A 24,620-nucleotide genomic window follows, 5' to 3' on the forward strand; every position below is an offset into this window, starting at 1 on the left:
TTTCTCGGTCATCGTATAACTTTCTTCTACAGCTGTCAATGTTTTGCTAGCATAATAAATCAGTTGAAAGTGCTTGTTTTTCTGCTGTCCAAGAACCGCTCCTACTGCAAAATCACTCGCATTACACATTAGTTCAAAAGGTAAATTCCAATCAGGTGCAACTACAATTGGAGCGTTAATTAATTTATCCCTAAGAGTATTGAACGCTTCTAAACAATCCTGACTAAAATTGAAAGGTACTTCTTTCTCTAGCAAATTCGTTAAAGGCTTGGCTATTTTAGAAAAGTCTTTAACAAATCATCTATAAAATCCAGCATGACCTAAAAAACTACGATAGCCTTAGCTGAACTAGGGGGAGGTAGTTTCTCAAAAGTTTCAACCTTTGCTTTATCAACCTCAATTCCCTTGCTAGAAATTTTGTGGCCAAACACAATCCTTTCACGAACCATGAAGTGACATTTTTCCCAATTCAGTACAAGATTTGTTTCCTCACATCTAATTAAAACTCGTTTTAAATTTTTAAGGCAGAGATGGAAAGAGTTATAGAATACCGAGAAGTCATCCATGAATACCTCCATAATGTCTTCCACGAGTTCATCAAAAATAACCAGTATGCATCACTAAAAAGTAGCAGGAGCATTACATAATCCAAAAGGCATTCGCCGATAAGCAAACATACCATATGGACATGTAAATGTCATTTTCTCTTGGTCATCAAGAGCTATTGGAATTTGGAAATAACCGGAGAGCCAATCTAGGAAGTAATAATACATATGTCCAGATAATCTTTCTAACATCTAATCAATGAATGGTAGGAGAAAGTGATTTTTTCTTGTGGCATCGTTCAATTTCCTATAGTCGATGCAGACTCTCCATCCCGTGACTATTCGTGTTGGAATTAATTCGTTATTCTCATTGGCCACGACAGTCATGCCTCCTTTATTAGGAACAACCTACACAGGACTCACCTAGGAACTGTCAGAGATAGGATAAATAATTCCAGCATCTAGAAGTTTAATTACCTCAGCTTTTACAACGTCTTTCATGTTAGGATTCAACCGTCTTTGTGCTTGCACACAGGGTTTGAATTCATCTTCCATTAAAATTTTATGTGTGCAAAAAAGAAGGGTTAATCCCTCTTATGTTAGAAATCTTCCAGGCTATGGCTCTTTTATGCTCCTTTAAAACTTTGAGTAACTCGTCTTTTTCGGTTGGCTTTAAATCTGAAGCAATAATTATTGGTAATGTAGAATTATCTCTAAAAAACGTGTATTCTAAGTGATCTGGTAATTGCTTTAATTCCAATTTAGGCGATTCTTCAACAGAGGGTTTTAATTTTAATTCATTATTTACCTCAATACCCTCATAGCTCTTCTATCTCAATAAAGGTTCATTGGAATTTAGTTCATCTTTTATCTTACCTATCTCATAATCATCATCATTTACCTCCTCTCCTCAGGCAAGACACAGTTCCAACGTGTCTTTATGTACGATTTCCTATAAAGAGTCTTGAGTAGCATGATCAATAGAGTCAATAAAATAACATGAGTCATCCTGTTCTCTAGAAAATCTCATAGCATCATAAATTTTAGAAATAATCTTTTCTTCTCCTACTATAAGCACAAGTTTACCATCACCTACATCAATAACAGCCCTAGCAGTGGCTAAAAATGGATGACCTAAAATTAAAGGCACCTCAACATCCTCATCCATGTCAAGCACAACAAAATCAACAAGGAATATAAATTTATCTACTTTTACAAGTACATCCTCTATAATACCCCTAGGATATTTAACAGATCTATAAGCTAGTTGAATACTCATCCTAGTGGGTTTAGGTTCCCCAAGACCAAGTTGTTTGAACATTTTATATGGAATCAAATTAATGTTAGCGCCTAAATCAGCTAGTGCCTTCTCAACATTTAGACTACCAATTAAGTAGGGAATAGTAAAACTTCCTGGATCTTTCAGTTTGGTTAGCAGTTTATTTTGGAATATAGCCGAGCATTCTTCGTTGAGTTTCACTATAGACAAATCTTCAAACTTTCTTTTATTTGTTAGAAGCTCCTTTAAAAATTTTGCATATGTAGGCATCTATGAGATAGCTTCAAAAAAAGGTAAATTAATTTGTAATTGTTTAAAAAGTTTGATAAATTTATTGAATTATGCATCCATGAGGTCTTTCTTCAACTTCGTTGGGTATGAGACTGGTGGTTTATATTCCCTCAACACCAGTTTTTCATTGTCTTCGGGTTTTTCCTCCTCACCTTCTTTTCTGTTAGCTTCTGGTTTTAGCTTCTTTTCAAATTCAGCTAACACCTTCCCGCTCCTTAATGTAACTTCTTTCACATGCTTTTTTGGATTGGGTTCAGTATTGCTAGGTAAGCTCCCTGGTGGTGTCTCTAAAATCATCTTAGCCAGGTATCCTATTTGATTCTTGAGCCCTTGAATTGATGCTTGCTGATTTTTAAGTGCAGTTTCAGTATTCTAAAAACAAGTCTCCGCTACTGAGATAAATTTTGTCATCGTCTCTTCAAGGTTCAGCTTTTTCTTTGGCCGGTACGGTTGTTGTTGGAAGCCTAGAGGGGGTGGTGGTCTTTGATTTCCTTGGCCTCCCCATGAGAAATTTGGGTGGTTCCTCCAACCTGCATTGTAAGTGTTACTATAAGGATTATTTTGGGGTCGAGGATTATTACCCATATAGTTCATTTGCTCATTCTCCATGTTAAGGCCGTAGGATGGATAGTTTAAATTGCTCGTTCCACCTCAACTTGCATCGCACTGCATAACTAGATGAACCTGTGAAGAGCCAAGTAAACCATCAATTTTTCTATTCAAAAGTTCTACCTGATTAGAGACCATAGTAACCAAACTGACGTTAAAAACACCAGCTGCTTTTGTTGGCTTTGTCCTCATGACTTGCCACTGATAATTATTCAGTGACATCTCTTCTACAAAGTCATAAGCCTCTTCAAGTGTCTTATTATTCATAGTCCCACCAGCAGCTGTGTCAATCATCTGTCTAGTTCAGGGATTCAAACCGTTGTGGAAAGTTTGAACTTATAGCCAAAAGGGTAACCCATGGTGAGGGCACCTTCTCAATAAATCCTTGTTTCTCTCCCATGCATCATAAAGTGTTTCTAAATACATCTGCACAAAAGACGAAATATCATTCCTTAGTTTAGCTGTTTTAGCTGGTGAAAAATATTTTAGTAAAAACTTTTTGGTCATTTGTTCCCAAGTTATGATTGACCCTCGGGGTAACGAGTTTAACCACTGTTTAGCTTTGTTCCTCAATGAGAATGGAAACAACCGAAGGCGAATAGCATCATCAGAAACGCCATTGATTTTAACAGCGTCGCAGAATTCCAAAAAGTTTGCTAAATGAAGTGTTTGGATCCTTGTCCTGCAAACCATCAAACTGAACGAACTGTTGTATCATCTGAATTGTGTTAGGTTTTAGTTCAAAATTATTTGTAGCAACAGCAGGCCTAACTATACTTGATTCAGTTCTTGTTAAAGTAGGTTTAGCATAGTCCTACATAGTACGAGGAGCAGGATTCTGATTTACTGGATTTGCAGCAACCACAAGAGGTAGCGGATTATTTTGATTTTTAGCCATCTCCTCGGTTGTGGTGTGAATATCGTCCTCTTGCCCTTCCTCTATGTATTGTAGGTGTAACACCCCTATCCCGTAACCATCGTCGGAATAGGTAAGGGGCATTACCAGACTTGTAACTCATGTCAGAACAGTAAAATTTTGAACTTTTTCTTGAAATAAAGATCATTCATTTAAATAAGTACTAAGCACTGACCGAGGATAAAATTTAAACTTCTCTAAGTAAACATTCAAAAGATGCCATTTTCGCATGGCTTATATACATTAACCAAAAATATTCTTCCGCCACTAGTCTATTCTATACATGCCATAAAATAATTCTAGACATAACAAGAAACAAGCGGTGGATAGTGATAATGTGACTAGTTCTTGACGATCCCGAGCACAGTAGCCGCAATGAGATCTATAAAACAGTGAAAACAAAGTAAGCGGAGTAAGCATTACAATGCTTAGTAAGTTTTAAGCAGTGTCAACAGATAACAATCAAATTGTAACATAGTTGTTTGTATTTTTATTTCACTCTTCCTTCGGGCATACCATCCCTTTACCGAATATGCACATCTCATCATATACAATAGGCAGATAAACTTTCACATAAAAGTGAGCTCATGTGACATAGATATATTGTATGGTTTCACATAACCTCTCACACTGATCCGATGTCACATAATCATAGGAATAGTCTCATAGATTGCTCTCGTATGCATCACATAACTACCTTATGATTTAGTTCAAATCAAGCACACATATAAACTTGAAGTACATACCTTTAACCTTTCGCATTGAGTAAATTTATAAGTAATTCTTATTACGAAGTCTTATAGCTTTAAACTCTCCTCGGATTATCGGCGGGACCTTTAGCTCAGATGAAATCTCCACACGAAGTCAGCGGCTCTTAACCCGGACATAGTCACCACATATAGTCATCGGGCCTTAAATCCCGGATTTACATCATAGAGTTTCATGCATATTTATTCACATGTTACAGCATTCATATCGACTATCATATTTGTAATTTATTTACCTCATCAATATCTAATAAAACACACCTTCCGCCGTTTGTCATTTGGCCACAATATATATATATATACACATCTCATACATATCTCACATTAGCCATTTGGCTTTACCACATATCCATCTCATACACATTTCGCATTAGTCATTCGGCTTTATCTCATATCTAACTCATACACATTTCGCATTAGCCATTCAGCCTTACCACATATATACATGTTCACATTCATCACATTGGCCATTCGGCCTTATCTCATATATGCATGTTCACATTCATCACATTGGCCATTCGGCCTTATCGCTTTATATGCATGTTCACATTCATCACATTGGCCATTCGGCCTTATCACACATATCGCATGTTCACATTCATCACATTAAAATCCTAAATCAAAATATAAATTTTCATGTATTCACATCACAATTATCCAAATATACTTCACATACCACATATACTTTCACGTATACACTTTGTCTTGGCTGAATCTACATCTATCACTCATATACCATTTTACAATATCACAATTTAGAATTCACGTATGGGTTTAATCAATAGCTTATGAGCAACTAAAACAAGTTTTGTCAAGGTTTACAACATAATCTCAAATTCAGCACAAGCTGTTTTTCCTGAGCAATAGTCACTGAATTATTTATAACTGGAGCTACAAAACTCCAAATCAATTACCGTTAATTTTCGCTGAATATAGACTCATATATCTTCCATCCATAAAATTTTCAGAATTTTTGGTTTGGCCATTCAATACCAGATTTTTCATAAATTTCCCCTGTTTCACTATTTGACTAATCTGACCACTCTTCACTACGAATCAAATTTCTCATTTTACAGAATTCAAAATGTGTTGTATTTGATTTCATTTGAAACTAGACTCATTAAGGAGTCTAAGCATATAAATTTTATCTTATAACCATTTTTGTAAAAATTATAATGATTTTCTCAAAACAGAACAGGGGATTTCGGAGTCATTCTGACACCGTCTCACACAACTTTAAATATCTCTTTATAGGAAGTTTCTTTGCTCACACGGTCTCTTTTATAAGAAACTAGACTAATTAAGCTTTGATTACATATTTTATTCAGCCTATTATTACCATTTGAGTTTAAAACATATCATGGCCCCATCATATCTTATTAAATCAACTCACTATGTCCTATTATGATTGAATTTACTCAACGTTTAATCACTTAAAACTTACCTCGGAAGTGGTCGACGACTAGATATCCACGGCTATTCCTTTACTTTCTCTTTTCCCTTATCCGACTTTGATTCTCTAAGCTCTTGAGCTAAATCAAACAATTTACTTCCCAATCAAACACAATCACACGGCATCCATATACATTTTAGAACCATTTTTAACTTATTTACTACTCATTTACAAACAAAATACTCATATCACATTTATAAAACTACCTTTCATAAACACTATGTATAAATATGCATTTCTTCACTATTTACTAAGTCAAGCCAAACCACATGATTTATTAACCGTTAATATATATATATATATATATATATATATACAGCCTTAAGAACTTCACTTAAGCTTAAGTATAAAATTTGGTCTTACCAAATTTTGCACATTTTACCAAAATAATAACTACCAATTTTACACATAAGTGCCGAATCAAATCATACCATAGTTACAATATCACTTGACTAATGAAATATCCAAAATATCAATCTATCATTTACCAAATTCATAAACCACATATAAGGCACATTTTAAACTCAAGCATGTAACTTAACAACTTAACCATTAGTTGCGAACCACAAACAAAACATATCATAGGCATGTAAAACATATTTTACCAGTTGATAGCCAAATATAAATATACAACCCTTTACCATTTCCAAAATACATATGCATGGCCAACCTTTTAACCATATATTCGGTCATAAAATTTATTCCTTAATAATTCAACCAATTTCACAATTTAAATCAAAATTAATTGCATCATTTATTACCGTACCTAAATGAACATCAAATAGTATACAAAACATATTCATACGTTAACATCTCAAACCTTACTTTAACAACCAATATGCAAGATATCACATATACATAACTTAGCTTATGAAAGCATATGTATTATATCATAAACACATCTTTTACCAATTACCTCACTTAAGCAAAATTTTATAATCAACCACAAAAAAAAAATATACCACAAATCATACTTCCAAAATGAGCTACTTCCATGGCCGATTATATTTCATCATTAACATATCTCATTTTCGAATCATATAATCAATATCACATACACATCACCCAAACACAAATCATACTTATCATATAACAAGCATAACGAAATAAACCAACCATGTCAAATATAACCATAATTTGATCAAACCTTGAAACCGAACTTAACAAAATAAACAAGCCATTGAATGATTAGAACTTGAACTAACCACCATCTTTATACATAATTTTCGAAGAATTTCAAGGTACTTACCTCTTCCAAACCTCAAAATTCTAAGTTTAATCTATGGGATAAGTAGAGTTTGAACTAATCATCTCAAACATGCATAGATTTTCAAGAATCATTCAATACACACCTCATTCTAGCCATCTTCTAAGCCAAAAATCAAGGCAACCAAACTTTCTTCTCCCTCCCTTTAGGCTACGGCAATGGACGACAAGGATCAACCAACTTTTGATTCAATTTTCTCTATGACCGAATGCACATACCTCAAATTTTTAGCTTGCTATCTTGCCGAAATCCTCAAAACATATTTCTTCTTCCTTTCATTTTTTTTTCGGTCAAGAAGAACAAAGAGGATGAAGCCTTTTTTTTTTTTTGTTTTCATCATTTTCCCTTCCATTATTTTATTACCATGCTCCTTATTTTATCATTCCTCCCATGAAGCACCAACATAACATGTTATGACATGTTTTGCCCATCACACTTTGTCCACCCTATTTGTCATGGCCGGCCACTACTAATTAGGGGGGAAATTGACATGCAAGTCCACCCTTTTTATTACATGCACTAATAGATCCTTATGTTTTGACCTATCACATTTCAAAAGTGTCACACATAAGTCCTATTGACTAAATTCACATGCAATTTACTAAATCAAAGCTTAAAACTTTCACACATTCATATTCACATATAATAAACATAAAATATGTCGGCTAATTATTTTTATGACTCGATTTTGTGGTCCCGAAACCACTTTTCGACTAGGGTCAAATTAGGGGTGTCACAACTCTCCCCCCCTTTAGGGATTTTCGTCCCCGAAAATTTCTACCGATGCATAGTTTAGGATAACGTCCTCTTATTAAATTATATTCATATAAACATTAGCTCATCGATAGCAATTGTAATTCATTATTGATTTTGCATCGATCTATAAAATCATTTTCTTATCTTAAAACAAATACATAAACATTTCTACAAGTATGCACATATATCTCACTATTCAACTTAACCTATTTCCAACAGAAAATCAACTTCCACATACCTGAACATTGAATTCATTTAGCACATTCAATCACCGTTAGCGATACCCGTATACAACCGATTTGGCATAAAGCCTCATAGAGTATACCGGCATGGGATTTATTTTAGCACATAACCCATATATCCAAAATTATCAGCATTCATCAAAAGTTCTTACAGATTTCAAATGTCGAACTTAATCGAAATAATTTCTTGAATATGATTAACAAAAAATAGGGGTCATTTAGCAATAGCACATATGACTTCATATACCAAGCATTCCATAGACTAAATCCGTAACACATTTATTGTAACACCCCGTACCCGAGTCCGTTACCGGAATCGAACACAAGGTGCACACAGACTTAACTATTTTCACAGTCCATTTAGAAATTTCCAGACAAGCTGGTTACTGCATCACTGTCGCCTTAAAAATCATATCTTGAGTTTCAAAGCTCGAAAATTAGTTTCGTAATTTTTCCCTGAAACTAGACTCATATGTCCATCTACAGATTTTTTTCTAGAATTTTTAGTCAAGCCAATTAGTACAGTTTATTAGTTAAAGTCTCCCCTGTTGCAGGGATCGACTACACTGACCTTCGTGCGTTACGAATTGGATATCTCCCTGTACAGGGCTTCAATACTAATGCTGTTTGTTTCTATAGAAACTAGACTCAGAGAGGAATCTATAAATATATGGCATGACTCCTAATTATCTCTGGTTGATTTACAATGAATTTCCAAAGTCGGAACAGGGGATCCAGAAACCGTTCTGGCCCTGTTTCACGAGAACTTTAATATCTCTTAACATATAACTCATATGACCGTTTCGTTTCTTCCATATGAAAGTAAATTCACCCAAGTTCATTTACATAATTTATTCACTATTTAATACCATTCCTAATATTTTTAGTGATTTTTCACATCCACATCACTGCTGCTGTCAGCATCTGCCTTTAAGGTAGGCTTTACCTATTTCATGATTTCATGATTCAATTGGCCCTTTTTGCATACATAGCACAAAGAGTGATCATGATTAACCATTCCAATGGCTAACCGTTTCAAAACAATATCATACCTCATAATGATCAACATACAAACGATTATAGTACTATGCTAAAAACGTATATGAGCCATTTTCGCATGGCTATCCAAGTTTACACAAACCAAAAGGTACATGACCTACAACAAAAGGGTAGTCCTATACATGCCATTTCAAAGTTCAACCAAAATTGTACCAAAATAGGGGGCTTTGATAGTGTGGATGACTTCGACTTCGATGATCCCGAATCCGATAGCTAACGAGCAAAATCTATAAAACAAAGAACAAAGAAACGGAGTAAGCAATTTATGCTTAGTAAGTTTTAAGCAAAACAAAGTGTTCTCAATCACTATCATTGGTCATTCATTTCAACTGTTCGATGAAGTTAATCTAGAGCTTCATCTCGATCTATAATGTCATTAAACGCAACACTTGGCTGCCACATATATACTTTTGAATAATAATGACCTAGATGGTCAAATATTTCCAAAGCACATGCTTCATCGATTATCAGCTTTCAATAATCCTTTCCACTTGTTTATAATCACGTCCATACTTAAGCTTACAAATCATAATCCTTACCTCTTTGATACTAATAATTCACCTCGAAATCACTCCACCGATGAGTAAGTGATACGTACCTGAACATCTTAAGTAGATAATACTTATTTGATGGTAACTTAATGCAGATACTCAATATCAAAGTCTTACTTGAATCCTAGCATTTAGCCGTCGGGTCTTTAAAACTCGGATATAGTACGAGCACGAAGCCTACAGACATTAATCAGGATAATATTCTCGCATAAAGCCTGCGGGGTTTTAACCCGGATATAATACTGACACAAATGCCCTTCGGGACTTATCACATTTATACACTTTCACATTCATCACATTGGCCATTCAGCCCTATCACATATATACACCTTCACATTCATCACATCGGCCATTAGGCCTTATCACATATATATACACTTTCACATTCATCACATCGGCCATTAGGCCTTATCACATATATACACACTTTCACATTCATCACATCGGCCATTAGGCCTTATCACATATATACACACTTTCACATTCATCACATCGGCCATTAGGCCTTGTCACATATATATACACTTCCACATTCATCACATCGGCCATTAGGCCTTATCACATATATACACACTTTCACATTCATCACATCGGCCATTAGGCCTTATCACATATATATACCTCATACAAATTTCATATTTTTCTTGTACATCAATTTCAGCAATAGCTTATAAGCAACTCAAATAGTTTCATCAAAGTTTACAACAACATCACATATTCACTACAAGCAGTTTTCCTGAGCAATAGTCACTAAATTGTTTATAACTGGAGCTACGAAATTCAAAATCAATTACCGTTAAATTTTCCCGAATGTAGACTCATGTATCTTTCATCCATAAAATTTTCAGAATTTTAGGTGTGGCCAATCAATACCAGATTTTTCTTAAAGTTTCCCCTGTTGCACTGTTTGACTAATCTGACCACTCTTCACTACGAATCAAATTTTTCATTGTACAGAATTCATAATGTGTTCTATTTGATTCCATTTGAAACTAGACTCATTAAGGAGTCTAAGCATATAAATCTTATCTCATAACCATTTTTGTACAAATTATGGTGATTTTCCAAAAACAGAATAGGGATTTCGAGTCATTCCGACACTGTCCCGCACAACTTTAAATATCTCTTTATAGGAAATTTCTTTGCTCACACGGCCTCTTTTATAAGGAACTAGACTAATTAAGCTTTGATTACATATTTTATTCAGCCTATAATTCCACACCAACAATTTATGGTGATTTTCTAAAATCACGTTACTGCAGCTGTCCTAAGCAAACTATTACAATTTGCTCTTAAATTTCCAAGTCCAAACACTTCTGAACTTACCATTTGAGCTTTAAACATATCATGACCACATCATATCTTATTAAATTAACTCATTATGTCCTATTTTGATTGAATTTACTCAACGTTTGATCACTTAAAACTTACCTCGGATGTGGTCGAACGATCTCGGCGGCTATTTGATCACTTTTTCCCTTTCCTTATCCAACTTTGGTCCTCTTTGCGTTTAAGCTTAAGTACAACAATAGATTTGCTTAGGTACTTAACTAATATTATTCACTTAACAATCACATTTGGCAATCACATATCATTTAATCTATATCTAGAACAATAGATTTAAATATGTATCATATTTATGGTCCAACATAGCAAGAAAATTAAATAGGCTTTACTAGCCACACTTAGTTCTATTATAACATAACTCCCCTTACTTATATGTACATTCGGCACAAGCAACTTCATTTCAATTTTGCCATTCTTGAACTTATCCATAATATCCTAAGTTCATTTAGTAGCTAAGCAACAATTATACAAATCAACAAGCATTTAACAACAATGTACTTAACCAACCCTTCAAGCATACATTCGGCAATATATATATATGTTAATGACGAAAACACTTGAGTCAATTCTAAGACTTCCACAATCTTCATGCTTACATGCCATAACCGTATGGTTCTTATCACCCTTGGACCACAAAATGCATGAATTTCCCAAAATTCTAATTACTATCTTAAGCTCAATTTAGCACTCATTTAGCACTTCAACATAGCCGATTGTCATCTTCACACATTTAAAAAAAAACATTTGCCATGAGCTAGCTTCTATACTTGATGACCACTCCAAATATACAAAGATTTTCAATGAAAGAGCATTAACATACCTTAATCCCCCTTTTTAGCCTTCTACTTGAAAATTTCAACTTGAAGCAAACAAATTCCATGGTTTTCCACTACATGCACCGGCCTATCTTCTCTAGCTTCCTTTGCAAGAGACAAGGAAGCAAGATAGAAAATGAAAGTTGAAGTCTTTCTTTCTTCCATTCACGGCAATGGGGGAGACAACTTTGGTTTCTCCTCCCACCCTTCTTTATTTATTATTCTTCCCACACATTTTAACATAATATGTCTATAATATGCCTTACCCCATAGCATGGCCGGCCACCATTTAGATTTTGGCTAATTTGACATGCAAGTCCCTCATGTCAATAATTCATGCATTATTTGGCCACCTTAAATTTCACCTATCACATTTTCAAGTCCTATCACATGGGTCATTTCTTATAAATTAGCACCTAATTGATAAAATCAAGGCACAAAATATTCACACATACAAATCCCACATATAATAAGCACAGAATATAACATCTAATTATTTTTGTGACTCGGTTTTGTGGTCCCGAAACCACTTTCCGACTAGGGTCACATTAGGGGTGTCACATTTATAACATGAATTCACTTCTTAACAACATATCCACCATCTTTTTACGTATTCACTTATTTAGTATACATAACATAATATAATATGAACTCACAAATTTTTACTTTTATTTGATTTTCACATACCTTCCGTACATACCTGTATCACTTATTCTGATCTCACTTTATTTATCATCTTAAATATACCCGTTGAATCATTCGAAATCATTACGGATACTCATTAAGCACATATAGCTCTTACAATGCCATATCCTAGATATGGTCTTACATATTCTCACATATCGAGCCAATGCCATGTCCCAGACATGGTCTTACACACTATCTCAAATCAATGCCTTCGTCCTAGACGAGGTCTTACATGAATTCCACTTCACACACTTAGTGCCCACTGACCGATCTCGCACTCATAGTGCTCGGTTAAAGGAATTCACACACACACAGTGCCTCTAATCATTCACACACATAGTGCTCTTATTCATTCGTTACTACACATTGAAATGACTTAACCAAGTCTATAAACATCATGTATGTACACTTTTAAACATATCATCTCATTTAAATTTGAATTCATATAGTAATGAACACTTAAACTTTGCTCAAATTACCGCACGAAGCCTACTAGGCACGAAGGCCGAATACGTCACCAAAGATGATTGCTCTTGGGACCTAGCCGGATATAACACCAGCACGAATGCTCTTGAGGTTTAGCACGGATATATCACTAGCACGAATGCTCTTGAACTTAGCCGGATACTTCACTAGCACGAATGCTCTTGGGGTTTAGCGGGATATATCACTAGCACGAATGCTCTTGAACTTAGCCGGATCGTCCACTGCACGAATGCTCTTCGGGACTTAGCCGGATACATCACTAGCACGAATGCTCTTCGGGACTTAGCCCGGATACATCACTAGCACGAATGCTCTTCGGGACTTAGCCCGGATACATCACTAGCACGAATGCTCTTTGGGACTTAGCCCGGATACATTACTAGCACGAATGCTCTTTGGGACTTATCCTGGATACATCACTAGCACGAATGCTCTTCGGGACTTAGCCCGGGTATATCACTCTCAATTCTCATGTACATATACACATATAGCAATACAAATTAGTATATCATTTACATTACTTGAATACAAACACAACACGCTTATCGACCATTCAACTTCCAGTTCCATAGCCACATACAAAAATCACATTTATAGTCATAACACTCTTTCAAAATTGCATCACTTATACCCTTATAATTCAATCCAAATCGAAATTCAAATACGAGTACATGATACGTACCTGATCAACTTAATAATTTAGGCATATCTAAGTGAAGTTATATCGCAAATTCTCATAGTCAGAAGCTTGCTACAGCTCGATCGAGATCAAGATTCATTACAATACAGCAAACACATTTTAATAGTCAAAAATCATCACACTATCATTTTATCACTTTATGGCATGTATAAATAGACTCACATGTGCTACGTTAGTCCTAGAATCGACTAAACCGTAGCTCTGATACCAATAAAGTGTAACACCCCTATCCCGTAACCGTCGCCGGAATAGGTAAGGGGCATTAGCAGACTTGTAACTCATGTCATAACAGTAAAATTTTGAACTTTTTCTTGAAATAAAGATCATTCATTTAAATAAGTACTAAACACAGCCAGTGATAAAATTTAAACTTCTCTAAGTAAACATTCAAAAGATGCCATTTTTCGCATGGCTTATATACATTAACCAAAAATATTCTTCCGCCACTAGTCTATTCTATACATGCCATAAAATAATTCTAGACATAACAGTAACAAGCAGTGGATAGTGATAGTGTGACTAGTTGTTGACGATCCCCGAGCCTGTAGCTTCGCAATGAGATCTATAAAACAGTGAAAACAAAGTAAACGGAGTAAGCATTACAATGCTTAGTAAGTTTTAAGCAGTGTCAACAGATAACAATAAAATTATAACATAGTTGTTTGTATTTTTATTTCACTCTTCCTTCCGGGCATACCATCCCTTTACCGAATATGCACATCTCATATTATACAATAGGCAGATAAACTTTCACATAAAAGTGAGCTCATGTGACATAGATATATTGTATGATTTCACATAACCTCTTACACTGATCCGACGTCACATAATCATAGGAATAGTCTCATAGATTGCTCTCGTATGCATTACATAACTACCTTATGATTTAGTTCAAATCAAGCTCACATATAAACTTGAAGTACATACCTGTTTAACCTTTCGCATTGAGTAAATTTATAAGTAATTCTTATTACGAAGTCTTATAGCTTTAAACTCTCCTTGGATTATCGGCGGGACCTTTAGCTCAGATGAAATCTCCACACGAAGTCAGCGGCTCTTAACCCGGACATAGTCACCACATATAGTCATCGGGCCTTAAATCCCGGATTTACATCACAGAGTTTCATGCATATTTATTCACATGTTACAGCATTCACATCGACTATCATATTTGTAATTTATTTACCTCATCAATATCTAATAAAACACACCTTCCGCCGTTTGTCATTTGGCCACAATATATATATATATATACACATCTCATACGTATCTCACATTAGCCATTTGGCTTTACCACATATCCATCTCATACACGTTTCGCATTAGCCATTCGGCTTTATCTCATATCTAACTCATACACATTTCGCATTAGCCATTCGGCCTTACCACATATATACATGTTCACATTCATCACATTGGCCATTCGGCCTTATCTCATATATGCATGTTCACATTCATCACATTGGCCATTTGGCCTTATCGCTTTATACGCATGTTCACATTCATCACATTGGCCATTCGGCCTTATCACACATATCGCATGTTCACATTCATCACATTGGCCATTCGGCCTTATCACACATATCGCATGTTCACATTCATCACATTAAAATCCTAAATCAAAATATAAATTTTCATGTATTCACATCACAATTATCCAAATATACTTCACATACCACATATACTTTCACGTATACACTTTGTCTTGGCTGAATCTACATCTATCACTCATATACCATTTTAAAATATCACAATTTAGAATTCACGTATGGGTTTAATCAATAGCTTATGAGTAACTAAAACAAGTTTTGTCAAGGTTTACAACATAATCTCAAATTCAGCACAAGCTGTTTTTTCTGAGCAATAGTCACTGAATTATTTATAACTGGAGCTACAAAACTCCAAATCAATTACCGTTAATTTTCTCTGAATATAGAATCATATATCTTCCATCCATAAAATTTTCAGAATTTTTGGTTTGGCCATTCAATACCAGATTTTTCTTAAAGTTTCCCCTGTTTCACTGTTTGACTAATCTGACCACTCTTTACTACGAATCAAATTTCTCATTTTACAGAATTCAAAATGTGTTGTATTTGATTTCATTTGAAACTAGACTCATTAAGGAGTCTAAGCATATAAATTTTATCTTATAACCATTTTTGTAAAAATTATAATGATTTTCTAAAGACAGAGCAAGGGATTTCGGAGTCATTCTGACGCCGTCTCACACAACTTTAAATATCTCTTTATAGGAAATTTCTTTGCTCACACGGTCTCTTTTATAAGAAACTAGACTAATTCAGCCTATTATTCCACACCAACAATTTATGGTGATTTTCTAAAATCACGTTCTCGTTCTTGCCTAAGCAAATTATTACAATTTGCTCTTAAATTTCCAAGTCCAAACACTTATGAACTTACCATTTGAGTTTAAAACATATCATGGCCCCATCATATCTTATTAAATCAACTCACTATGTCCTATTATGATTGAATTTACTCAACGTTTAATCACTTAAAACTTACCTCGGAAGTGGTCGACGACTAGATATCCACGGCTATTTGTTTACTTTCTCTTTTCCCTTATCCGACTTTGATCCTCTAAGCTCTTGAGCTAAATCAAACAATTTACTTCCCAATCAAACACAATCACACGGCATCCATATACATTTTAGAACCATTCTTAACATATTTACTACTCATTTACAAACAAAATACTCATATCACATTTATAAAACTACCTTTCATAAACACTATGTATAAATATGCATTTCTTCACTATTTACTAAGTCAAGCCAAACCACATGATTTATTAATCGTTAATATATATATATATACAGCATTAAGAACTTCACTTAAGCTTAAGTATAAAATTTGGTCTTACCAAATTTTGCACATTTTACCAAAATAATAACTACCAATTTTACACATAAGTGCCGAATCAAATCATACCATAGTTACAATATCACTTGACTAATGAAATATCCAAAATATCAATCTATCATTTACCAAATTCATAAACCACATATAGGGCACATTTTAAACTCAAGCATGTAACTTAACAACTTAACCATTAGTTGCCGAACCACAAACAAAACATATCATAGGCATGTAAAAACATATTTTACCAGTTGATAGCCAAATATAAATATACAACCCTTTACCATTTCCAAAATACATATGCATGGCCAACCTTTTAACCATATATTCGGTCATAAAATTTATTCCTTAATAATTCAACCAATTTCACAATTTAAATCAAAACTAATTGCATCATTTATAACCGTACCTAAATGAACATCAAATAGTATACAAAACATATTCATACGTTAACATCTCAAACCTTACTTTAACAACCAATATGCAAGATATCACATATACATAACTTAGCTTATGAAAGCATATGTATTATATCATAAACACATCTTTTACCAATTACCTCACTTAAGCCAAATTTTATAATCAACCACAAAAAAAATATACCACAAATCATACTTCCAAAATGAGCTACTTCCATGGCCGATTATATTTCATCATTAACATATCTCATTTTCGAATCATATAATCAATATCACATACACATCACCCAAACACAAATCATACCTATCATATAACAAGCATAACGAAATAAACCAACCATGTCAAATATAACCATAATTTGATCAAACCTTGAAACCGAACTTAACAAAATAAACAAGCCATTGAATGATTAGAACTTGAACTAACCACCTTCTTTATACATAATTTTCGAAGAATTTCAAGGTACTTACCTCTTCCAAACCTCAAAATTCTAAGTTTAATCTATGGGATAAGTAGAGTTTGAACTAATCATCTCAAACATGCATAGATTTTCAAGAATCATTCAATACACACCTCATTCTAGCCATCTTCTAAGCCAAAAATCAAGGCAACCAAACTTTCTTCTCCCTCCCTTTAGGCTACAGCAATGGAGGACAAGGATCAACCAACTTTTGATTCAATTTTCTCTATGACCGAATGCACATACCTCAAATTTTTAACTTGCTATCTTGCCGAAATCCTCAAAACATATTTCTTCTTCCTTTCATTTTTTTTTCGGTCAAGAAGAACAAAGAGGATGAAGCCTTTTTTTTTTTTTTTCATCATTTTCATTTCCATTATTTTATTACCATGCTCCTTATTTTATCATTCCTCCCATGAAACACCAACATAACATGTTATGACATGTTTTGCCCATCACACTTTGTCCACCCTATTTGTCATGGCCGGCCACTACTAATTAGGGGGGAAATTGACATGCAAGTCCACCCTTTTTATTACATGCACTAATAGATCCTTATGTTTTGACCTATCACATTTCAAAAGTGTCACACATAAGTCCTATTGACTAAATTCACATGCAATTTACTAAATCAAAGCTTAAAACTTTCACACATTCATATTCACATATAATAAACATAAAATATGACTCGATTTTGTGGTCCCGAAACCACTTTTCAACTAGGGTCAAATTAGGGGTGTCACAGTAGGCTTCGCCTTATTTCTCTTCAGTTTCTGCGAGCTGTGCTCTCGATCTCACAATAAAAAAGTAGAGGTCCTGACGAGTTCTAGTCATAAACTGTACAAACCTGCCAGATATAAAGAAAAGAAAATTTAGTAAATAAAAACAAAATTAAATTGCAATAAAATTAAAAAAATGGCTAAAGTAATAAAAATTAAGCGTTCCTAATATCTTAGTCCCCGGCAACGGCTTCAAAAACTTGATGGTCACTACACTAACTAAAAATTCGACTTAAGGCAAGCGCACCTATCGAACAGCAGTATAGTTATGGTAAGACCGAAAATATCGTATCCACGAGGACTACAAGTACTAGTAATTACTATCATATCGTATCCATAAGGACTAAAAGTACTAGTAATTACTATCTTTTTATTGTCTAGCCTAAAAATTAAGAGAATGTTTACATAAAACTAATTATCAAATTAGCTAATATTACGACAGAGATTAAAGTTGGAAAATACTTTTGAAAAACCGTTGAGAAGACAATACCCAAGAAAGAATCCACCTAGACTTCACTTATTACCTTTGAATTAGATGATTTGTTCACTTTACTTATTCTGTAGAAATCCCTGATTTATGTTAATATCCCTTTCGAGACTAAAAAAAACTAACTCTAGGTTGATTAATTGAAATCTTTTTCTAATTAAAACCCCTATAGTCGCATTAACTCGATCTATAGATTCCCTTATTAGATTTGACTATAATCCGGTAGATTTATGTCATCCTATCTCTAGGATTGCATGCAACTCTGCTTAATTATGAATGATCTACTCTTAAACAAGGATCTTTCCTCCGCTAAATAAGCACATCAAAAACCTGAATTAATATCCTAGAATATTAAAGCAAGGATTAAAACTTACAATTAAGAATAAGAACAAATATTTATCATATAAATCAAAAAAGTAATAAGATTCGTCTTAGGTTTCATCTCCCTTAGGTATTTAGGGAGTTTAGTTCATGATAATAATGGAAAACATCTCAAAGTATGAAAAATAACAAAACATAAAGAAACCCAAAGAACTTCTAAGAAATTGGATGGAAATCTTCAGTCTTGATGTAGATCCTGCCTCCGAGGTGATTCCGATAGCTGTTCATGAGTACTTCCTTGCCTTCTACTCTGTGTGTCCCCTCTAATCCTCTTCTAGGGTGTTTATATAGGCTTTCGAATGTCCAAAATAGACCAAAATTAGCCTTTTCCGAGTAGAACTAGACTTGGGCTCGACAGGGACACGACCGTGTGCAATTCTGACTTGGATTAATGTCGACATGGCCATGACACACAGGCATGTGGTATACCCTTGTATCACACACGAACGTGTGGATCACCCGTGTTGAAGTGCCTATGCCATGTGAAACACTGATTTAGGCCCAATTTGTCCATTTTTGGCCCGTTTCTTGCTCTTTTCGCCATCCTAAGCTCTTCTGAGTATAAAATATGAATTTAAAGGATTAGGAGCATCGAATTCAATAAAACGAAGGAAAAGTCATCCATAAATATGTTAAGCATGGGGTAAAAATATGTATATATTACGGTTTATCAATGGGATATGATAATGTGATAGAGGAACTGTGATTCTAGCAGTATATCTAAATTTTCTATCTAGCAGCATACCCGATAAATATTTATTCTGGTAGCTCAGCTGTATATTATCTGAGTGGCATAGGACCGCATATTAGTGTGATGAATGGATGGGTTCTTGTAGCCTTATTTGGTGTGATTAGTGGGAAGAAGTGTTGTGTATCAAATGGGGGTAGCATTACTCTGTTCTGATATATGCATTTACGCATGTGAAATTTTTGATCTGCTTGCTCTGCTATATGCATTTGAGTATGTTCTGATGTGATTTTTGCTTGTGGGTTGAGGCACACATTGGGGTTTTTTTATAGCTCACTTTGCTTGTTTAACATTTTTCAGGTGAACTTCAGACCTAGGATTTGGCAGTGCTTAGGGGATCGGTTCAATTTATTGTTTTTAACTCCACCAGAAACTTTTATTTTGGATTTTATGGATTATCAGGCTATTTTATTTTTTGGACATTAACTATGATTTGAAATTTGTTAAATATCTTTAATTAGTTAGAAATTTTTTAGTGGGATGATTTTTGATCATGTGAATCGAATGAACGGTTTTCAAAGTTAAATAACTCTAAGAATTTTTCTGTTACAAAGTTTTAATCGAAATAAAGTGTTTTACGAAGCGAGTAACTAAAGTGTGATGGTCTTATAAAATAGGGTTTTGTAAACAAACAATTGATTATTTCACATTAACTTTTTATGAGAGACATATTCTCCAACCAAAAAGTCGTGGCAAGTTTTTTCTTATAAAATTTTCGATTTTCGATTTCGGTATTAGATAAATTTTGAAAATAATTGTCAAAAGTTTCAATTTATTAATGTAACCTTCCAGATGGCCGAATCTGGGGTGTTATAGAAATTGATAGCTTTTTAAAAAAAAACAAAAAATTAATGACTGTTAGCTAAACCTGTTCATGGGCCAGCCACCTGGCCTAAAGGCCAGCCCAAAATGTGGAAGGGTTTAGGCAAAAATATAGGCCCAGAAAATAGGCTTGAACAAAAAAATAAGGCCCATTTAAAAATGGGTAAGGCATCGGCTAAGGCCTTTCTGGCCCAGGCCTGGCCTGGCCCAACTCGAATTCACTAAATGACAAAAAAAATGCTATTTTGTTTTTTTATGCTATTTTATTGTTGTTTTCTCCCTATTTGGCTACCATTTTACTATTCTGTTGCTACTATTTTATTATTATTGTTAGGATATTGTATAAAACTTGTTTTATTGTTAATTTTGTTATTATTTTAAAGGCATTTTCTTGTTAAATTGCATCTATTTTAGTGTTATTTAAGTATACATATTTTTTAAAATTTATTTTCAATTTATTGAAAAATATTTATTTTGATGTTATTAGTATTTTTGATGTATTATATATATTTAAAAATAATATAAAAATTAATACGGGCTGGGCGGGCTAGGCCCAAGTTTTAGTATTTTTTATCTAAGTCGGGCTTGGAAAAAATTTTAGGCCCATTTTTCGAGTAGGGCCTAGCAAACGGGTCTAAATTTTTAGTTGGACTCGACTTGAACCCGATCCAGCCGATGAATACCTCTACTGTTGATTTTTGCAAACCGCATTAAATAACTATTTGTTTTGATGGAAAATTAAAATCTCTTTATTTATTTTTAGCACCTATATATTTATCTTGTAGCTATATACTTAGTCAAACCAAATTAATGAGTTTTAATTTTGTAACTTTCCAAGCTCCATGCATAATTGTACAAAATTGAGAAGAACACATTAATAAAACTCACCATTTAAAAAAATCACATTTTACTTTACTCTTAAAAATAAATTAAAGACAAAATTAACTTAAAATAATAAAAATTAACAAATCCTATATACAACTATATCCATATCCCAATTTATCCCTCTTCTCTTGCTCTCTTTTTCTTTTCCCAAGTCTTTTTCATTATTTTTCAAGTGTCTTTTCCTTTTCATTTTCTGAAGTAGGTAAACCATGATAAGTCTTTCTTTTTCTCTCTCTTTTTTTTTTTTAATTTTCTTCTGTCTTTCTACTTTTCCCATGTCCCCTATTTAAATAATGTTTTTCAAAAAACAACCGCTTTTTTCCGGTCTTGGCAAAGAGAAGCTCGACACCAAATTAAAACCTGATAAAAAAATTCAAATATGATATCGGTACTGACTGGTACACCTCAAAAGTCATAGGGTTAGAATTAATAAAACTAATAAGAAATAAGCCTTAATGTAAGTGGTTAAAAGCTTAGTAGATTTCCTAGAGAGTTAAGGTTTAAGCCTTACTCTTTTCATTTTTTCTCCTTTTTTTTTCTTAATTTTGACAATATAATTTACCAAAACAACCCTTAAACTTTTTAGACCTTAACCAGTAAATCTTTTTTCCTAAATACAAAAGGATATTTACTTCTTTTTCCAACCCTAAATTGAATTACTCTTCTCTCTTCTTTAAATACATCTTTTCCTTTTAGTCCTTCTCCTTTCATAAAAATTTTATTATCTTCTGTTGGAAATTGAATTTTTGGAAACCCAAATTAAAATCAATTCTCATTCGAACCTGTTTCTTCATCAATCGACGAATCAACCCGTGATAATATTTGAATCTCCATCTAGATCGGTAAGAATTCATATTTTCAAATACGTAGAACCCTAGAAAATTTGGTATAATATTGTTCTTGATAATTTTTCAAAATAAATTCTGAATCTTTTATGAGTTTCCCAAAAATCTTGTTAAATACGATAAATTGTGAACATCGATATTACTTCTTTCATTTTAGTTAATCGAAAGACCCGTATAGGTGTCCCCAATCAGAATTGGACGTGAGGATCGTCGTATAAGACCTCAGAAATCATGTGTGTGTTCTTTTATGAGAAAATCGAGACAAAATTGAAACCAAACCAGACCAGATAGCCTACCACAGGGCATTTGGCCTACCCGTTTAGATTGCATGGCCTCACACATAGTCATGCTCCCCCTTGAAACCCTAGGTATATGCTTCTCACAAAGCCTAGGACTCCCCACACAGCCTGCCACATGGCCATGTCTCCCCTATAGGTTGGGATTTCGAATGCCACACGGCTTCAGTCTCACACAACCTAACCACACGTCTGTGTACCCCTTTCACATGGCCCAAGGCTTCCCACACGATTCAGTCACATAGTCCTGTGTCCCCTAGAACCAATAAATTATAGTTTTGACAAAAAAAATTATGTTTTGATCAGATTAGTCCCTGATTAGGTTTGAAACTATTTTTAGTGAATTGAATTATGCAATTAGGTATCTTCTGATTTGAGGCATACTAGAATCCATGAATGATCGATTTAATATGATATTTATTTGTGATTATGAATGTTTGCATGAATTGTAAATTGTATATGTTACCGTATATATATTTGTTGTGATTGCATGGAAGATATGCCCTAAATTATTGTCAAATCGAATATATGAAAAGCATGACTTTTCTACTTGATTGCCACGTGTTAAAGCATTAAATGTTTCAATTTATGAATGTGTTAAATCAATTATATTGCATTGCATGGGTTGGGTTGATATGATTGGAGGAAGTAACGATAGTAAATATACATTTAAATGTTTGTTGTGTATTCATAGTCAGAGTATATTCCATCTACATCAGTTTACCATGCAATGACAACCCTCTGATAGCTTTTATCTACGAGTATGTCATGCTTCCACGGCTATTTGGCGAGTTTCATCTGCAATATTTTGTTGTGTACCCATAGCTAGAGCAGATTCCAACTGTGTCAATTTGTTATGTGTCCACAGTCATTGGCAATTAAAACTGAAAACTAATGGTGGTTAGTCCACAATCTGGTGTCATAGTGGTTGGAGTTCCAGGGAACTCCCAATGTGGTGTGTAGCAGTAGGGTAGGATAAATCTTGTTTTTTAACACCCTAAACCCAGGCTAAACGTTATGGTTGAATCTAGAAGATTTATATTAGTTTGTTAAAAAAAACTTTTGTTTTAACCAAACTTAGTTGAGCATTTCAAAAACATAAAACTTGGTAGAACTCTCACAAACATTCAGAAAAAAACTTAAGCTCGAAAACACTTATTTGAAATGTCGAAATCTATTTCAAATTCAATTGCTCTGGAAATACCAATTTTGAACAAATTTTTCTCAGTTAATGCTAATTGTAATGCCCCGAATTTAAGGGCCTAGAAGTTTTGGATTTTGAGCACAGGGACAGTGAGAAGGTTGCACTTAAGTGATTAGTTATGCATTTTAGTGATAGAATTGGCCTGCTGATCTAGTGGTTGAGGAAGTGTTAGTGCACCTTGAGGTTTTGGGTTCAAGTCATGGGGTACGCGATTTGGGGTGAACCTTTTTATTTTGTGTTGTTTCTTTTTAGTTAATAATTAGGATTATTTATAATTATTAAATTATGTGGTTAATATATATTAGTTTTTATTTATTATTATTTTCTTTTCCTTTTTGGGACGTTTCCTTGTTTTTGTTCTCTGGGTGCTTTTCTCTTCTTTGGAACACAATCTCGGTTTGGGAAGTTTTGGGATTGTCGCTCCTCCGTCATCTATACCGATTGTAAAATAGGTGTGGGATTAGAAACATTATCTTTTCATTATCATTGTTACAAAGTTTCTGTTTTGACTTATTTTGTTTATGTGTTAACCCAAAGATTTTAGGTTCTAGACATTGGATGTGAGGAGAAACTGCCACTTTCTAATATATTTTTGGTAGGGCAAAGATTAGAGATGGTTCCGGTGGCTTAGATGGTGGTT

The 24,620-nt window shown here is 34.0% G+C and overlaps 1 non-coding gene across 1 annotated transcript; it reads left to right on the forward strand.

Annotated features, from left to right (window-relative positions):
• The first annotated feature begins 3,076 nt into the window (after window positions 1–3,076).
• On the forward strand, window positions 3,077–3,183 carry LOC128289816 (small nucleolar RNA R71). The gene has a single exon (XR_008279460.1). It is a non-coding gene; the product is annotated as a small nucleolar RNA R71 (small nucleolar RNA).
• Window positions 3,184–24,620: the final 21,437 nt, after the last annotated feature.

The sequence above is a fragment of the Gossypium arboreum genome, chromosome 2 (genome assembly GCF_025698485.1).
Source record: "Gossypium arboreum isolate Shixiya-1 chromosome 2, ASM2569848v2, whole genome shotgun sequence".
In the NCBI taxonomy this organism is placed as follows: Eukaryota; Viridiplantae; Streptophyta; class Magnoliopsida; order Malvales; family Malvaceae; genus Gossypium; species Gossypium arboreum.